This window comes from Alligator sinensis, unplaced genomic scaffold (genome assembly GCF_000455745.1).
Source record: "Alligator sinensis unplaced genomic scaffold, ASM45574v1 scaffold433_1, whole genome shotgun sequence".
Taxonomy (NCBI): domain Eukaryota; kingdom Metazoa; phylum Chordata; order Crocodylia; family Alligatoridae; genus Alligator; species Alligator sinensis.
Window position 1 is genome coordinate 169,625 of NW_005842502.1, and position 18,531 is coordinate 188,155.

Here is an 18,531-nt window from a genome sequence, read left to right on the forward strand (position 1 = left end):
GGGTCTCTTTTTATCTTGGAGTTCATGCTTACTCCCCCTCTCCTCCGGAAACACTGGGAGAAGGATCCCTGCATGGTTCTTTGCAGCCTCAGGGCTGGAACAGCTGCTTGCAATTATGGTGGGTTAATCTTTGTCCCTTGTGGCCCTTCTCTTTTCTTACAACCATGCACACTGCCTGCCCAGCCTGTGTAAATGTTAGTGAACTGGTCCTGTTGATCCACCATGGCTTGTAGTGTCACTGAGGCAAATCCATTCCTGTTCCTGCTCACCTGCAAGAGGAATAGCACAGGGATGTGTGTGCTGTCTAAAGCCCCCCACACAGTTAGGGAACACCATGGCATTAAATCCATCAGTAACTTCCTGGGGATAATTGAGGCAAATAAAGTTGTTCAACATGACGTCCTGCAGCAACTGGCATACCTCACAAGTCACCATCCCAGCCATGCAGGGAGCCCAAACTGGTTTGTGATGTAGTGGAGGCTGGTGGGTGTGGCCAGTTTCATGATGGCCATTGTCACCATTTTGTCCAACATGAGGGACCAAAGTATGGCAGTGTCCTACCTCACTATTTTAAGCCCCAGCATTGAGATAATGTGATTAAATGTCTCCCATATCATTCAGAATGTCTCAATCCACTTGATCATTCCAAGTCATCAGAATGATTCACTCCCACCAGTCAGAGATGCTCATGTGAGCCCAATCCTGAGAGTCTGCACCCGTCTCCTTTTAAAGGAGTCCAGTCTCCTTTTGAAGATCTCCAGGGTAGGTGCCTGCACCACCCGCTCTGGGAGTTTATTCCAGATTCTGGTCACATGAACTGTGAAGAAGTTTTTCCTTATATCCAATCTGAAACCTTCTCCTATCAGTTTATGACCATTGCTCCAGTTTTTCCACTGGGGCGCTTTGGTAAATAGTTGTTCTCCTATCCCCTGATGCTTACCCCTTTTATATTTGTAAGCTGCCACCAAATCCCCCAAAATCTTCTCTTTTCTAGGCTGAACAGTCCCATATCTGTAAGCCTTTCCTCTTATGGCTTCCTCTTCAGGCCTATAATCATATGAGTGGTTCTTCTTTGGACTTTCTCAAGCGTCTCCACATCCTTCTTGAAGTATGGTGCCCAAAATTGGATGCAGTACTTCAACTGTGGCCTCACCAAGGCCAAGTAGAGTAGGAAAGTAAGTTCCTTAGTTTCCCTTGAAATGCATCAGGTTGATCCATGCCAGTGTATAGTTTGCTCTGCTAACTGTAGCATCACATTGGTGGCTCATATTGATTTTATGGTTAATTATGATCCCCCAGGTCCCTTTCAGATGTGGTGCTAGCTAGTGTAGCATGACCATGCCTGTTAAGTTTGTTGCAGATTTTTCCTCCCCAGATGGAGTACTTTACAATTCTCAGTGTTGGATTCTGTCTGTTCTGCCCATCTAAATAATCGGTCTAGCTCTGCCTAAATTGTTAGCCTACCCTGAGGTGTGGCCACACTTCCCCACAGCTTAGTGTCATTGGTGAACTTTGCCAGTGTGCTTTTTACCCCTACATCCAGATAACTGATGAAGACTGTCACGGCGGGGTCCCTTAGGAGGGCCGTGATCTCCTCGAGGTCCCTCGCTCCGTGTCAAGGCAGGCCCAAGGCACCCTCTTATTCTCGCCCGCCACGTCTTGCTGGAAAATATGATTGGGAGGCTGCCTATGACTCCCTGGGCACGCCTGCTCGGGACCTCTGTCCCCGCGGTTCTTCCGGACTCCTGTGGTCTCCCGGTACAACGGGTGCTCCCCAGGCACCCTAGCCTTATGGGCTACGTGTGGCTCCTACCAACCCCTAATACCACGCCCAAGCCTCGCTGATGGGATAGACGTTGTCCGGTCACCATACACGCCCGCTTCCTCGGGCCTTCTCCTGTGATCTAGCCCACTCTGGGCTCTCTCCAATACCTAGCTCCTCACTGGGACTCTCGTCAAGCCCGCTCTGGGCCTTCTCTAAAAGTGTGGTCCCGCTCAGGGACCCTCTAGTGGGTCTCCAGTCCTTCAGGCCAACCGCCCGGGTACCCTCTCTGATCCAGGCTCACCGTGCCACTACTCCGCATCCTCTCGGGGGCAACCGCAGCACTTTGCCTCTGTCTGAGGGGTTTTGCCGCACTAGCCTACGACCGGGCTCGCTACACCTGACTTGGGCTTCTCAATATGGCGCTCCCCCTCTTTGGGGCTCGCCGTGCCCACCTTGGGCTTCTCAATAGTCCCCCCCTTTCTCAGGGACTCGTTGGGCCCATGCTGGGCTCCTCTAAAGTGCGCTCCCCCTTTCTGGGGCTCGCCACATCTACACTAGGGCTTCCTAGCAGTGCCCCCTTCTGGGGCTCGTCATGCCCCCTCTGGGACGTCTCAAAGCTGCCCCACTCTGGGGCTGGGGTCTACGTACCCCGCATGCAATCCGGGGTCTCTGTTCCCCGCCCGCAACCCACTGGTTGCGCTCAGGGCCCCCACACCTCTGGGGTCCCTATGAGGCCTCCTCCAACCCCTACAGCCTCACCCAAACCTCCGGTGTAACAACAGAGCCAAACATAACCACAAGCCTCCTGGCTATAACTTAAACACATGCCCTCTGGGCCACATTGCTCCATATGACAGTGGTACTTGCTACTAGGCTCCTCTCCGCATCCTCACTCCCGGAGCTCCTGCCTCCCTGGCTGCTGGCAGAGAACTGCCAGCCTGGCCTCAGCCCTGGGCTTTATAAGGGCCAGGCCCTGCCTCCCACAGGCAGCTGGCTCTCCTTAGTTGCTCCGGCAACCCACAGCTGCGCTCGTTACCCTGGCAACCCTCATCTGGGCTCGTTATGTCCTACCAGGGCTCTCTCTCCCTGGCAGTTTCTACTCCCTAGGAGCAGGCACTGAGGTGCCCTGCGACAAAGACGTTGAAAAGTACTGGTCCAAATACTGAACCCTGGGGGACCACCAGGTCAACATTGTTCTATCTATAAGTACTCTCTGGGTCTGACCCTGTAGCCAGTTTCCCACCCATCTATCAGGAAAGAAAACCAACTGAAGGGAGAGGGGTTCCTATTTGTTCTTATGTGTTCCCATTTTAGTAAATTCTCATGTGGAATTAAACTGCATTTCCCACCCCTTTCTGCCTTCTTTATTGGGAAGGGTTGAAAATGGCTGGATCCAGGAGTGAGAAGTGAAGAATGGCGGTAAACTTTTAACAACCCCCCTCTGTCAGTTGTTTGTGTTGCTGCAGAAGGAGAACAAAGCCAGGGAGATCAGCCTGAGTATTTGATAATTACCCTCTTTGAAATGTGAAGTGGCTCGGTAATATCCTACATTGAAAAGGAAAGTGCCCTCCCATACAGGGTTGGCAAGTGGCACCCTTTGGCAGAATAGTCATGAAGTCAGACATAAAGACTTAGATTTCCATTTTTAAACACAATTTATATATTTAGCCATGTGTGTGACCTTGAGGTGTTTTGTACCTGGAACTGGACTGTTCTCCAAATACAGATGGTGGCTCTGGAGAGCCAAGAGACACAAGCCTTTTGTGAAATTTTGGCACACTTCACAGATAAGATGCTTACCAACAACTGCAGTACCCTACCTTTCCTCAGATCATGGCTTGGCCATGCACAGTGGTGCACAGTGAGATTGTTGAGCCCCAGCTCAAGTCTGGGATCGTGCCCGGTATGCAAAAGCCAATAAAGATACCAGGGGTGAAAGTATAAAGATTTATTGCTAGCAATACAAGGTGCAAGCGGAATAATTTCACGTAACAAGCACACAGATTCTTAATTCTAAGCATCTTTTATACAGGAGTATTGGACCTTTATAAGCATTCTTGTTTGTTAATTGGTTATAAGGGAGTGACGCAAGGAGTTCTTTACTGAGCATGTCTCTATACCTGTGTTTTAGCTATGTATCTCATTTCCATACATGTATGTTTCATTAGCATACTTTCTCCCCACCTAGGGGTGTGAATCTTAATATTTAAATCAGTTCTTTGCCCTAGTCCACTAATTCTATTTTTGTTTTCAAGTCTCCTTTATCTAAGACTGTCTTCTCCTTATCATTGCAATTGAGCATTAGTTACAGAACAGAGACTTTTGCTTGGGCTATGTGTAGTGGTTTCTAGGTCAAACCTAACATTTTCCCCCTCTGGAGCATTTTTAATTATTTTTATTATAATTGCTCCACTCAATTTGTTTCAACACAAACCTAGTATTCTCAGCTTTCTTCGTTTGTAAAATCATTTGATTCACCTTAGGTCTGAAGATAGATAAGACGACAGGTGAACATTGTATACATAGGATATTTGATTGGTCTTGTTACAAAGGATTCTTCTACCTTGGTTCAATTTGAAGCAATTATTAGTACAATTAACTATTAGGAAACATTCAGAAGCATTAGCTGTTGCCTGAACCCGTACGGAAAACATGTCTCTATTCTTCTCTTTTACAATAGTCCCCCACTTATATATATTCTGATATGTACTTTTCTTCTCTACATTCTTCAGCATAGTATAATTTTGTAAAATTTTTAAAGGGGTTGGTACTGCGATTAAGCATGAGGTAAAAACCAGGTGAGCATTGATCCCTCCCGCTAAGCAGAAGTCCGTTCTATTTAAAATTTCCCGGGCCAGATAAATCCAGACATTTTCCTGAGGGTCAAATTTTTGTTGTAAAAGGGTTTCCCCTCCTATAAGTAGGAGTGGACAGATCAGGGTGCCCCACAATAAAACCTTGAACAATTTCATAATAAGGCTTATAAAACTTAATCAAAGATTGTCAAATTATTCAAAGTTCCTTTCTTTTGAATAGGAATTTCAAGTCTCTTATTGGCTCCACCTTCCACTGTTCTCTGTCTCCGGTCCCGGAGTCTGCAGGGATTCCTTCTTGTTCTGGTCCAGCCACCGGCTTTAGGCGACTGGAATGTATCCAAGTCTTGATTCCTTCGAGCTTTGCGGCCGTCGGGGTCGTTAGAAGTACCCTATATGGGCCTTTCCATCTGGCTCGAAGTGGTTCCTCGTTCCAATCTTTCACAAGGACGTAACTCCCAGGTAATAATCGATTTCCCAGGGCAGGATACTGGTCCTGTGTCTGCAGCACGTCCCGTACCTGCTGATGGATGGAAGACAAAACAGAAACCAAGGACCATACATATTCTCTAATCATTCCCTCTCCTAAAACATGTAACTGTTGTTCAGTACCCATGGGCAGACTCAGAGGGTAAGGCTTACCATACATTATTTCAAACGGGCTTAATCCCAATTTAGAATGTGGTGCGACCCTTACTCGTAACAGGGCCAAGGGTAGGGCCTCTGGCCATTTGAGTCGAGCTTCTTGGCAAATCTTTGCAAGGTGTCTTTTTAAGGTCTGATTCATACGTTCCACCTTTCCACTGGACTGAGGTCTCCAAGGGGTGTGTAAATGCCAGCTGATTCCCAGGAACTCAGAAACCTTCTGAGTAATTTGTGCAATGAAATGTGGGCCATTGTCTGACCCTATTCCTTTTGGAAGTCCGAAGCGAGGTATGATTTCTCGTAGGAGTGTCTTGACTACCTCCCGGGCTTGGGCAGTCCGACATGGGAAGCACTCAACCCAATTAGAGAAAGTGTCCACAAAGACAAGGAGATATTTTATCTCTTGTTGCCGGGGCAACTCAGTAAAATCCACCTGCTATTCTTCTCCTGGCCCATTGCCTATTCTCTGATGTCCTGAAGTTTTTCTTCTCCCTCCTTATGGGTTATTTCTCTGGCAGACCTCACATGTCTCTGATACCTCCTTGGCAGCCTCTCTTAATCCCACTCTAGTTACATAGTAACTGATCCATCTTACCAGGGCCCTGGGTCCGTAGTGGGTACCATGATGAGTGCTCTTTACTACCACATGAACCCAGGCAGCTGGGATGATAATGCGGCCATCCCTTGCTACCAGCCACCCGTGCTCCCCCTTCTTTGCTTGAAACTCTTTTATCAATTGTTTGTCTCTCAGATTTGGCCTTGAAGAATAAACAGCTTCCAATGTTTGCAGGCAGTCATGTACAAGATCTGGTGTGTCAGCCATAGATGGCAGCAGTGTTGCTGGATTTACAGTGCGAAAAATGGCCAATTTTTTTTTCCCTCCTTTCTGCTCCAGAACGGTAAGTACTGCGTGGGGTACATATACAATCATTTCATGGCCGAGGGTTAACTTTTCAGCTTCTTGTATTAGCAGACAGGTGGTAGCAACAGCCCGGAGACAAACAGGCCATCCAGATGACACAAAGTCCAACTGTTTAGACATATATGCCACCGGTCTTTGCCAACTACCCAGTTTCTGTGTTAAAACTCCCACGGCTACCCCACTTCGGTCATGCACAAAAAGGGAAAAAGGCTTACTCATGTCCGGTAGTCCTAAGGTGGGTGCTTCAATGAGAGCCTGCTTTAACTGGCAGAATGCCTGCTCACACTCTTCAGTCCATTCAAGCACCTTTTCATCACCTTGTGTAGCTCTATACAGAGGTTTTGCAATAACCCCAAAATTTGGAATCCAAATCCTGCAAAAACCTACTGTACCTAAGAAGCCCCGTAATTGTCTCTTCGTTTTTGGGGGTGCTAGCCGGCATATAGCTTCTTTTCTTTCAGGCAACAGGGCTCTCTGACCAGGCTGTAATTCAAATCCCAGGTATATTACCTTTTGGGATATGGGCTGCATTTTATTTTTGGACACCCGGTATCCTTCCTGTCCCAGAAAATTAAGGAGGCAAATTGTTCCTTCCAAGCAGCTTGCTTCAGTGGTGGCTGTTAAAAGCAAGTCATCCACATATTGCAAGACAGCACAGGATGGTGGCAGTTTTAGCCTACGTAGATCCTTGCTTAATGCAGTGCCGAATAGGGTTGGGCTGTTTTTAAACCCTTGGGGTAAGACAGTCCAGCAAAACTGAGTCTTGATGCTAGTATCTGGGTCTTCCCATTCAAATGCAAATATTTCCTGAGATCCCCTCTCTACTGGTATACAGAAAAAAGCATCTTTTAAATCAATAACCGTAAACCAGTTATGATTTGGATTCAAGGCAGATAACAGAGTGTACGGGTTAGGAACCACAGGGTATATACTCACAACCACTTTATTTACAGCTCTCAAGTCTTGGACGAAACGATATTCATCACTCTTAGGCTTCTTCACAGGCAAGATGGGTGTGTTAAAAGCTGATGTGCATTCACGGAGAAGGCCATACTCCAGGAACTGTTCAACTAACAGCTTCACTCCTTTCCTGGCTTCCATCCGCATTGGATATTGTTTCACACATGGAGGCTGGGCCCCTGGCAAAAGTTGAATCTTTACAGGGTCAGCATTTTAGCCTTTCCGGGTCGATGACCTGCCCATACCCATGGAACAACAGCATCGAGCAGGGTTTGAGGGATATCCGGTGTACTTTCCTCTCGGAGAAGGCCGAGAAGGCAAGCCTGCAAATGCCACCCCTTTTCAGAAGGCACTGTTAAAAACATTTGCCCATCCTGGAATGACAACATAGCATGCAGTTTACAGAGGAGGTCTCTTCCTAAAAGGGGAACAGGGCAGTCTGGCATGTACAAAAATTGATGGGTGACTTCAGTCTGCCCAAGATTACAGGTCATTGGCTGTAAAAAAGGGTCGTGTTACTGCCTTCCCTGTAATCCCTACCACCGGCGCAGCCTTTTTACTTAAAGGTTTCAGTTTTTGAGTTAAGACAGAATGGGCAGCACCTGTATCAACGAGAAAATTTACCAATTCATCTTTGTCCCCTAGTTGCATTTTAACCAGAGGCTCATCAGGGGACACTGGGATCTGGGTTATCTTTCCCTCCCGGGCCTCCGGTGTCCTTCAATCTGAATCCCTTCCAAAAGCAAACAGTCCACTGCTCTCCTCTTTTTTCTTTTCACCTTCCCCAACTTTCCGACGGGGGCATTCCCGCCTCCAATGTCCTTTTTGTTTGCAATAGGCACACTGATCTTTCTCTAATGGATCCCGTCTCTGAGGCTGTCTCCGGGATCCCTCATTTCTAGGTTTTCTTGTGATTGCAGCTGCCAGTAGGGCTGCCTGCATTTTTATCTTTCTCTCCTCTTTTTTTGTCCTGTTGCTTTTCCTGAACACTTTCTCGGTTAGTAAATACTTGGTAAGCAATATCTACTAGTTGGGAAATAGGCATACCTGTTGCTCCGTCTGTCTTCTGCAATTTCTTTCTAATGTCCGGTGCACTCTGACCTATAAAAATCATATTTACCATGCGAGCGTTTGATGTATCCTCCGGGTTCTCACGAGTGTATTGTCTGAAAGTAGTGTAAATTCTTTCCAAGAAAGCACTCGGGGTCTCATTTGTCTCCTGTCGGACCTCATACACCTTACTGAGATTCTGGGGTTTTTTCACAGCATCTCTCAATCCTTGGAGGATATATTCTCGATAGGCACGGATAGAGGTCATATCTTGGTCTGGTTTCCAATCTGGCTCCTGGGTGGGGACATGATTGTCCCTATTTCCTTGCAAGTTCCCTGCAGTAATCTCCTTTTCCACGTACTCATGGGCTTTGCCCACTACCATTCTCCTCTCCTCTGGTGTCAACAGGATATCTAAAAGAGACTGAACATCTGCCCAGGTTGGGTTATGGGTTTTGGAAATCATTTTAAACAGGTTATGTACCTTTTCAGTACCTTCTCTCAAGCTGGGGGTATTGTTCCGCCAATTATACAAATCTGATGTAGTGAAAGGAATGTGCACAAAGGTTCGACGGTAGGTTGGCTCCCCATCATCTTCTAGAGGCCCAGGTACCACTTGTTCTCTTAGGGGAAATACCCCATTTCCCTTCCCACGGCCAGGATCAGATTCCCTGTGATGTTTTCCCTTAACCCCGGAGTCTGCTCTTAACTGTACTCTCCACCCACCTCCTGGGGTTATATCAGGAGAAATCGGGGAATCTGGAGATTGCCAAACACCTGACAGCCAGGGCTGGTGCTGTTCCAGATTCCTAGGTTGGGGAGTATTTTCAATCTCCGCCTTGGGGGGGAAGAAGCAGGAAGAGCAGATGCCAGCAAGGAATCAGCTGTATCAGGAGGAGGAGGAGGAAGAGGAAGAGAATATGGTAAAGGCAGCAGAGGGGGAAGAGCCTCCGGCTCCGGACAGTCCAGGACAGGATTTACAGTTGGTTCAATGAAAGCCATCTCACTTCCCCGAACCCCCTCCCCCAATCCACATTCCTCCAAAACCTTTCTATTTCTACTAAGAGACATAAACGCTTGCGCATACATCAATTCCTCCCATTTACCATTCTGCCGGCAGAACAAAATCAATTGTAAGATAGTATTATAATTAACACTTCCCTCCGGAGGCCAATGTTCTTGATCATCTAGCTGATAGCGTGGCCACGCAGTTTCACAGAAGAATTTAGCTTTCTTCTTAGTCATAGGATCTCCACCAAACTCTGCCCAATGTCCCAATGCACAAGAGAGGGGGGTACATTTCCTAACCTTACTGTTAATAGTACCCATCTCAGGGCTGCCTTCCCGGTCCTGACCGTCCGACTTACCTGGGATCCAGGGATCTGTTCTTAGTCCTCGTCCTCACAGGGGAAAAATCACTGGTCTTGGACTCGGGCCAGATAGAATACTTACAGAGATAATCCCAGGCAGGCGTGCTGACGGTAGGCCTTATGCCCTTTCTACCCTCTCACCCAGGTGCCTGTTACTGATACTTTCACTCTATGGCTTTGCACCGTTAGGCTACTGCCGCCTCAGCAATCCAGCTCCCCCTGAAACAAAAGTCTCACCAGGAAAAGAGATCCCAGGGCGCGCCTGACATTTGATAAGGAAGAGCTGTGTCTGGTCGTCAGCTAGTCCGGGCAAAGTTATCTAAGGCAGTCCCATCTGGGTCGCCAAAAACTGTTGAGCCCCAGCTCAAGTCTGGGATCGTGCCCGGTATGCAAAAGCCAATAAAGATACCAGGGGTGAAAGTATAAAGATTTATTGCTAGCAATACAAGGTGCAAGCGGAATAATTTCACGTAACAAGCACACAGATTCTTAATTCTAAGCATCTTTTATACAGGAGTATTGGACCTTCATAAGCATTCTTGTTTGCTAATTGGTTATAAGGGAGTGACGCAAGGAGTTCTTTACTAAGCATGTCTCTATACCTGTGTTTTAGCTATGTATCTCATTTCCATACATGTATGTTTCATTAGCATACTTTCTCCCCACCTAGGGGTGTGAATCTTAATATTTAAATCAGTTCTTTGCCCTAGTCCACTAATTCTGTTTTTGTTTTCAAGCCTCCTTTATCTAAGACTGTCTTCTCCTTATCATTGCAGTTGGGCATTAGTTACATAACAGAGACTTTTGCTTGGGCTATGTGTAGTGGTTTCTAGGTCAAACCTGACAAGATTGGTAAGTCAAGTGGTCAGACACAGTGACCAGGTGGCTGTCACATGCTTCGCCCCTCCCCACCCCACTGTGTCCACTGTGGGAAGTTTCCCATCAGATGATGGCCACAAGCAACTGTGGTCACTGCTCTGAACACTTTTCTCCACCCCCCTGTCTTCCCACAGTGCTCCTGTCAATGCCTTCCTCAGTGTGTGAGGGACGCACTCACTCCCACCCAGTTCTGGGGAAGGGAAAGTGGATGACAAATAAAATTGTGTGCAAACCTTATCAAGCATGTGCGTGTGTTGTGCTCTGCTGTGAGGTGGTGAGAACAAGGGGCCAGGGCAGTGCTGTCATACCATCCTACCTACACTATAGTAAAGGTCAGTGTGTGCATTCCTTAAAGGTCAGTGTTTTCATTCCTGCACGTTGAGGAAAGAAATGACCCCATATTCATAAAGCAGGCCACCATGCTTAATGATCCTGCAGGATCACAAAACAATGTTTTTCGGGCTTTCTGTAAGTTCAGTAAGTGAATCAGTGGCTTTAGGGAGTGGGTTCTGGAAATTTAAACAGCACAACTAAAAGGTATCATTCAGTTGAGGTACAGGGGTAGCAGTGGTTCCTCAAGGCCATTGCTTTTGTGAAAAGTCTTGGGACCACTGTTCAGCTAACATTTTCTGCAATGCAATAGTAGCGGTTTTCACTGGCTCCTGTGAGTGTCCTGCAGGGAATTGCCTGTTGCTACCCATGGGGGTTTCTGGGGAGTTGGTCGGAGGATAAGAAACTTTACCAAACTCAGTGCCCCAGACATTGTGAGCCATTGACCCCTCCCTGACCCTTCCCCCTGCCTGACCCTTCCCCCACAACCAACCATGATCATGCCTGCCCCATCCCTGGCATTGGCACAGACAGAAGCCTCAAGTCTGGCCTCTGTATGACCCAGGAAATGTACAGAGGGAAAGCAGTAGTTAACATGGGGCAAAGTATTTCCCCAATGAGTGCAGCCTTGGAGTTGGAGAACCACATAATAGCTTAAAGGGCAAATGAAAGCAGTCAAAGCTGAGAAGTGGTTATTCATTTTGTGCCATTGTCAGAGTAATGATGGGCATGGGGGTGGAAGGGGGAGGAAGCCAGTGTTCCCTTGATAATCATGATGCTCCTGAACTTGACAGAGCCAGCACAGACCTTGTATGCATGCTGGCTCCTGTCATTCATGGCAATTCCCTGTCATCCATTGTGGACAATGTGTGAGCGAGCCTGCTTCACAGTGTTCAGCTGACATGCTTGATGAATGGCCAGATAGAAATCATAGATTCATAGAAAGTAAAGGCTGGAAAAGACCTATAAAGATCATCCAGTTCAAACCACCCTACTCAGGGCAGAAACACTGCCGAGATCAAATGATCCCAGGAAGGCATCTACCCACTCTCCTATTGAAGACTTCCATGGTTGGTGACAGGTTGGGGCCTGAAAAGTCACCTTGGGTAGTCTATTTCTGTTCCTGGTCACCTTTACAGTAAACAAGTTCTTTCTTACAGCCAACTTGAAACTGTTCCCTAACAGTTTAGAGGAATTCCTCCTTGCCTTCCTCTGGGTGGACATGCCATATAGCTAACATATTTTCATTCATTCATTCATTCATTCATTCATATCTTGACTCTGCCTCACCAGGTATGGAGATTGTGAACAGGGACTGGTGCCTTGACACATGGGTGACTGGTGGCTAGCCCTCTCTTGTGCCATGGCCCAAAAGGCACCCTGTGGAGAACCCTCCTTCATATACCCATGGCTCATTTTTTACCTACACAGATTTTGGCGTCCTTTTTGCAAAAAAGTATGGACAAAAGAAACAAAATTACCAGGATGGCACCAGCATATCTGTTGTACCAACCTGGTGGCCAACAATAAGGCTGGCCAAAAAGACCCACCCAGAGCTACCCGGAAGATGGATGTCTCAAGCTCCAGGACTTGCAGGGCTAGGGCTTCCCCTCCCCTGGCATTGCACAACAGGTATGCTCCCCTCACCATACATGAGAAGGCTCTGATGAAGACAGCAGAGGAAGAGGTAGGTAGTCAGTGAACTGCCACCCCAGAGAGGAGCTGCAGGGTAGTGGGGGGGAGAACTCCCTCCTGCAGGGCAGCAAGGGAACCATCTGCTGTCCAGCCCCCCTATCCTGTGAGGTATGCTGACTCCTTGGGGCCTGAATCCGGGAAGTTGCAGAAAGGGTCCCTAGGCTTGTCCAGTCCTCTGACCACTACCCCATGCTCCTCATCCACATAGGCATGAATGACACCTCATACCTCATAACCCTAGTTACCTCATAACCGTGATTGCTAGAAGGGTTTCTGGGGGGCTTTCACCTCAATCCTGGTTGCTAGGGGAGGTTACCAGGGGGCTTTCACCTTATAACCCTGGTTGCTACAGGGCATTTCCAGAGTAGTTTCACCTTATAACCATAGGCAGATTAATGAATAGGCCAGCTGGGCATGAGCCCAGGAGCCCCTACCAATTTGAGGCCCCAGATTCCTGATCAGTAAGAAAGTGAAAGGCACAATTTTAAACTTGGTACGTTTCTGTCTCCCAGCAGGGAAACAAAAATGGCACCAAATTTAAAACCCTGCCTTTTGCATTTGCTTCCCTGCATCCCTGGCTGGGGGGGGGGGGGGGGGGGGGGCAGGCTGGGGCCAGGGGAGCTGGGAGTGTTGGAGAGTGGGGGAGTGAGGAGGTCCTGTGAGGGACAACTGCTTCACTTGCTGGATTTACAGAAAGCCTTGTTCCGTGATCCTGCAGGACCATTAAGCATGGTGGCCTGCTTTATGAATATGGGGTCATTTCTTTCCTCAACATGCATGAATGCACACACTTAACTTTACTATAGTGTAGGTAGGATGGTATGACAGCACTGCCCTGGCCCCTTGTTCTCACCTCCTCACAACAGCACAGCACAACACACACACGTGCATGATAAGGTTCGCACACAATTTTATTTGTCATCCACTTTCCTTTCCCCAGAACTGGTATGTGGTTTGGTGTGTGTGTCTCTGTCTGTATGTGTGTGCATGTGTGCATGCAGCTCTGTGTGCGTGCACATGTCTGTATGTACATGTGAGTGCATGTGCGTGCATGTTGGTATGTATGCATTTGTGTGTTCATGTGCTCACTGTTTGCATACGTGTGCATCTGTGCATCTGTATGTGTCTGCTTTTGTGTGTGTTTCTATGTGTATATGTCTGTGTGTGCATGTCTATGCATGTGTTGTGCATGCATGCATCTGTGTGTGCATATGTCTGTGCATGCATGTCTGTGCATCTGTGCATGCATGTCTGGATGTCCATGCGTATGTCTGTTCATGTGCATGTCTATGCATCCATGTGTCTGTGCAGAACTAGATGAAGTTCAGCATTGAGAAGTATAAAGTGTTCCATCTGGGGATGAACAATCCCCAACATACAGGCTCAGTGGTGCCAAACTGACCAGTACCACGACTGAAAGGGATCTGGGGGTAATAATAGCCCAGAGTATGAACATGAGCCGGCAGTGCGATGCTGCAGCCAGCAAAAAAAACCCCCCAAAAGCACCTCACTGGGGTCACCTAACCCAGCTGTCTTCCTGCCTAGAACAGGGTGCTGGACCCTATGTCCCGTCCAGCCCCTAACAATCTATAAATCTATGACACAGCCAGGAGTAATCTGGACCAGGTCATGAGTGACTACAGGGCTCTGGAGGCTGGGCTCAAGGGGTCAGGGGCACAGATAGTCTTTTCCTCCCTGCTCCCAGTTGCAGGCCATGGACCTATGAGGGAAGGATGCAACGAAGAAGTGAACCAATGACTCTGGTGGTGGTGCTACTGAAAGGACTCCAGTTTCTTTGACCACTATACACACTTAAGGGAGAGAGAACTCCTGGGAAGGGATGGCATCCACCTCACATGGAGAGGTAAGTCTCTGTTCTTGGCCAGGATGGCTGATCTTCTAAATAGGACTTTAAACTAAGATTGCTGGGGGATGGGAAAACAGTGACTGGAGCATGCCTGGGGACCAGCACACAAGAAGACTCCGAAGTTGGGATCACTAGGAGAACCACACTTGCAAGAGCTGGGGGAATGGTTCTCCCTCAGGGTGACAGGAAATTGAGGGTCTCAACTAGAGGACTCAGGTGCGTATAAACTAATGCCAGGAGCATGGGGAACAAGCAGGAGGAGCTAGCCCTCCTTCTCTCCAGTTGGCATTATGACCTAATAGGAATTATGGAAACCTGGTGGGGCTCTTCACATAATTAGAATGTAGCCATCGAGGGCTACACCCTGCACAGAAAGAACCGAGTAGGGAAGAAAGGTGGAGCTGTAGTTCTCTATGTGAGGGAGCAGTACACCTCCTTGGAGGCTGACATCAGCTCCAAAGAAGAGCAGCTCAAAACCCTATGGTTCAAACTATGGGTAGGTGGGGGAGAGAGACCTAACTGTAGGTTTCTACTACAGACCACCAAACCAGGGGAAGGAGCTCCATCTAGAGTTCTCTTGAGAACTGACAGAGTCCATACACGTATGGGACATGGTCATGATGGGTGACTTCAATTACCCAGACATCTCTTGGGAGGAACACTCAGCTAAGTCAGATTGTTCTCATTGCTTCCTGACCTGTATCAAAGAACTCTACCAGACTAGGGAAGTGCATGGACCAACAAGAGGTAACACTCTCCTAGACTTCGTCTTGGCCAAAGGAGACTATCTGGTGAGCAACTTGAATATAGAGGGTAGCCTGGGCAGCAGCAATGATGAAACCATTATGTTCACTGTCCATTACAAGGCAGGCAAAATAGCTAGCAGGGTTAGTTTTGGACTTCAAAATAGCAAATTTTAACAGTCTCAGGCCAATAGTAGGGGAAGCACTTTGGGACCAGGGACCAAAAGTGAAAGGAGTGCATGAAGAGTGGTCATTCCTCAAAGACATAAACCTCAAAGCATGCAGTGAAGAAGTGAACCAATGACTCTGGTGGTGGTGCTACTGAGAAGTTCATTTCCACAGAAGAAGTTCATTCCCATGTAGAGGATAGGTAGCAGAAGGGCTGGTAAGCCCTCTTGGCTTAATAGGGATATCATGGTCCTCTTGAAAAAGAAGAGGCATACAAACAATGGAAGCTTGGGACAGTCCCCAAGGAGGACTGTACAACAATGGCCTGCACTTGTAGGGAGCAGATTAGAAAGGCTAAGGTGGTGACTGAATTTAAACTAGCAACAGAAATCAATGGCAATAAGAAGTCCTTCTTTAGGTATGTAGGGAACAGGAGAAAAACAAATGGAAGTATGGGGCCATTGCTTAACAACTTAGAACAACTGGTTACTGACACTCAGGAGAAAACTGAACTCCTGAATGACTACTTTGCTTTTGTATTTCACCGGATTAAGGGGAAAATCATACTAGATAAGTTCAGAATGGGCATGGTGGGAATGACTGCCTTCCTACTGTTCATATTGAGCTAGTGCATAATCAGTTAGAAAAGTTAGACATTTATAAATGACTGGACTGGATGAACTTCATCCAAGAGTGCTGAAGGAGCTGGCTGAAGTCATCATGGGGCCTCTGGCAAAACTCTTCCAAAATGTGTGGTTCTTGGGGGAGGTCCTTGAAGAGTGGAAGAGGTTCAATTTTGTTCCCATCTTCAAGAAGGGGAGGAGAGGGACCTGGGCAACTGTAGGCCAATTAGCCCAACTTCTATCCCAGGGAAAATCCTGGAAAAATTCATCAAGCAGTCTATGTGGAATACGCTTCCAGAAGGTAGGATTCTGAATGACAGCTAGCATGGCTTGATCATGGTCAGGTCTTGTTTTACCAACGTCATCTCCTTCTATGACCAGGTAAACTTGCCACCTGGATAAGAGAGAGAGGTTGACATTGTATACTTAGACTTCCAAAAGGCCTTTGATCTCATATCGCATTATGTCCTCATGGGAAAATTGGAGGACTGTGGGCTTAACTGCTCAACAGTTAGGTAGATAGGAAGCTGGCTACAGGGTAAGATCCAGCGAGTTCTAATGAATGGATCTGTGTCATCCTGGTGAGAAATGGCCAGTGGTGTCCCTTAGGGGTCCACGCTTGGTTCAGTACTTTTCAACATCTTTATCAATGATTTGGATGTGGGGTTGAAGAGATCACTGTCCAAGTTTGCAGACAACACCAAGTTATGGGGGAGTGTGGTCACACTTGAACATAGGTGGCAGATACAGGTGGACCTAGACAGGCTGGCAAGTTGGGCAGATCAGAATCAGATGAAGTTCAACACTGAGAAGTGTAAAGTGTTCCATCTGGGGACAAACAATCTCCAACATACAAGGGGAAACCCACTGTTTCCCAAGCTAACCCAGGCACCCTGGAGGTCCCAGATTGGCAGGGGACCCTGGGCCTAGGCCCCATGGGCCTGTGCTTTAATCCACCTATGCTGACAAAGAAGTAGTTTAGTGGCTGTCTTCAGTTACTGTTGAAGTGTGATCCCTGCCCTTATAGTGTGTATAATCAGGGCATGAGAGTAATACCTGGTGAAATGGAGCTGCTCCTGTTCCCCCGTGATGAGGAAGAAGGCAGACCAGCTATTGGAGTGATAACTCGGGACTGGAGTCCCTAACCTGTCAAGGATGTCAGAGAGGCAAGGGGATTCCTTTCCTTTCCTTCCCTTTCCTTTCTTTTCACCCAGAGAGAGGCAGGCAGAGCTGAAAGAGCTGCAGGAGAACCTGCAGCCTCTTGGCTGTGCCTATCCTCTCTCTGGCCAATCCAAAACTCTCTGAATCTTTTCTGAATCAATCCAGAGACTTTATATTCAATTTGGACCATTTAATGGGTCTCCCAATTTGATTCAGATTCAATTTGAATTGAGCCAAATCTCCTCCAAATTGAATCAGCAATCAAAGCTTCACACAGCCCTACTAGAGAGCCATTTCATAGAATGCAGTCCAGTTTTTGGACACTAGGGGTGTTCGAGTGCCATTTTCCAGGGTGCCGTACAGTATTTTGCCACCAGGGGGTGAAAGAGAGGCGTTTCCCAGTGTGTACTAGTTTTTGGCCATGAGGGGATGCTAGACAGGCATTTCCCAGGCTCAATACCATTTTCAGCCCCCACGGGGAGCTGAAGAGCCATTTTTCACTATGCAGTATATTTTTGTCCAATGGGGGATGGTAGATATCTGTCTCCTAGGTGAGGTACAATTTTCAGCAACCAGGGGATGCTAGAGAGCCCTTTCCTGGTCTCAGTTCATTTTTAGGCCACTGGGGGTGCTAGAGAGCTGTTTCCCAATACACAATACCACTTTTGGCCACAGGTGAGTGCTACAGAGCCATTTCCCTGGAGCAGTATGGTTTTTGGTCATCAGCAGATGCTAGAGAGCTGTTTCCTTGTTGAAGTACTGTTTTCTTACTTGAGGGAGCACTAGAGAGCTGTTTTCCAGGTCCCATACCATTTTGGGCAACCACGGGGGCACTAGAGAGCTATTTCCTGGTGAAGTACCATTTTCAGCCACAAGGGGACACTAGAGAGCCATTTCCTGGGGTACATTACCATTTTTGGTCACCAGAGGGGGCCAGAGAGCCATTTCCTGGTTACCATTTTTAGCCACCAGGGGATATTAGAGAGCCTTTTCCCAGAGAGTAGTATAGATTCTGGCCACTGGATGACTCTATAGAGCTGCTTCATAGGGAGCAGTAAAGTTTTAGCCCACCAGAAGATGCTAGAGAGCTGTTTCCCGATGCACAACCATGGGGTGATACAGAGTTGTTTCTTGGGTGCACTACCATTTCTGGCTACCAGGGAGTGCTAGAGAGCCATTTCCCAGGGTGCAATACTGCTTTTGACCACAAGCCCAAACTAGAGAGCTGTTTCCCATGTGCAGTACTACTTTTGGCCACCAGGTGGTAATAGAGAGCCTGTTCCCAGGCACAGTACTGTTTTTAGTCACCTGGGGGTATTAGAGAGCAATTTCCCAGGTGCCATGCCATTTTTGGTCACCAGGGGGTGCTACAGAGCTGATTCCCAGCTGCAGTACAATATTTGGCCACCAGAGGGTGCTAGAGAGTTGTTTCCTGGGGCATGGTACAGTTTTTGACAACTAGGAGGTGATGGAGAGCTGTTTCCGGGGGTAGTAAAGATTTTGGCCACCAGGGGAAGCTAGAGAGCCGTCTCCCAGATGC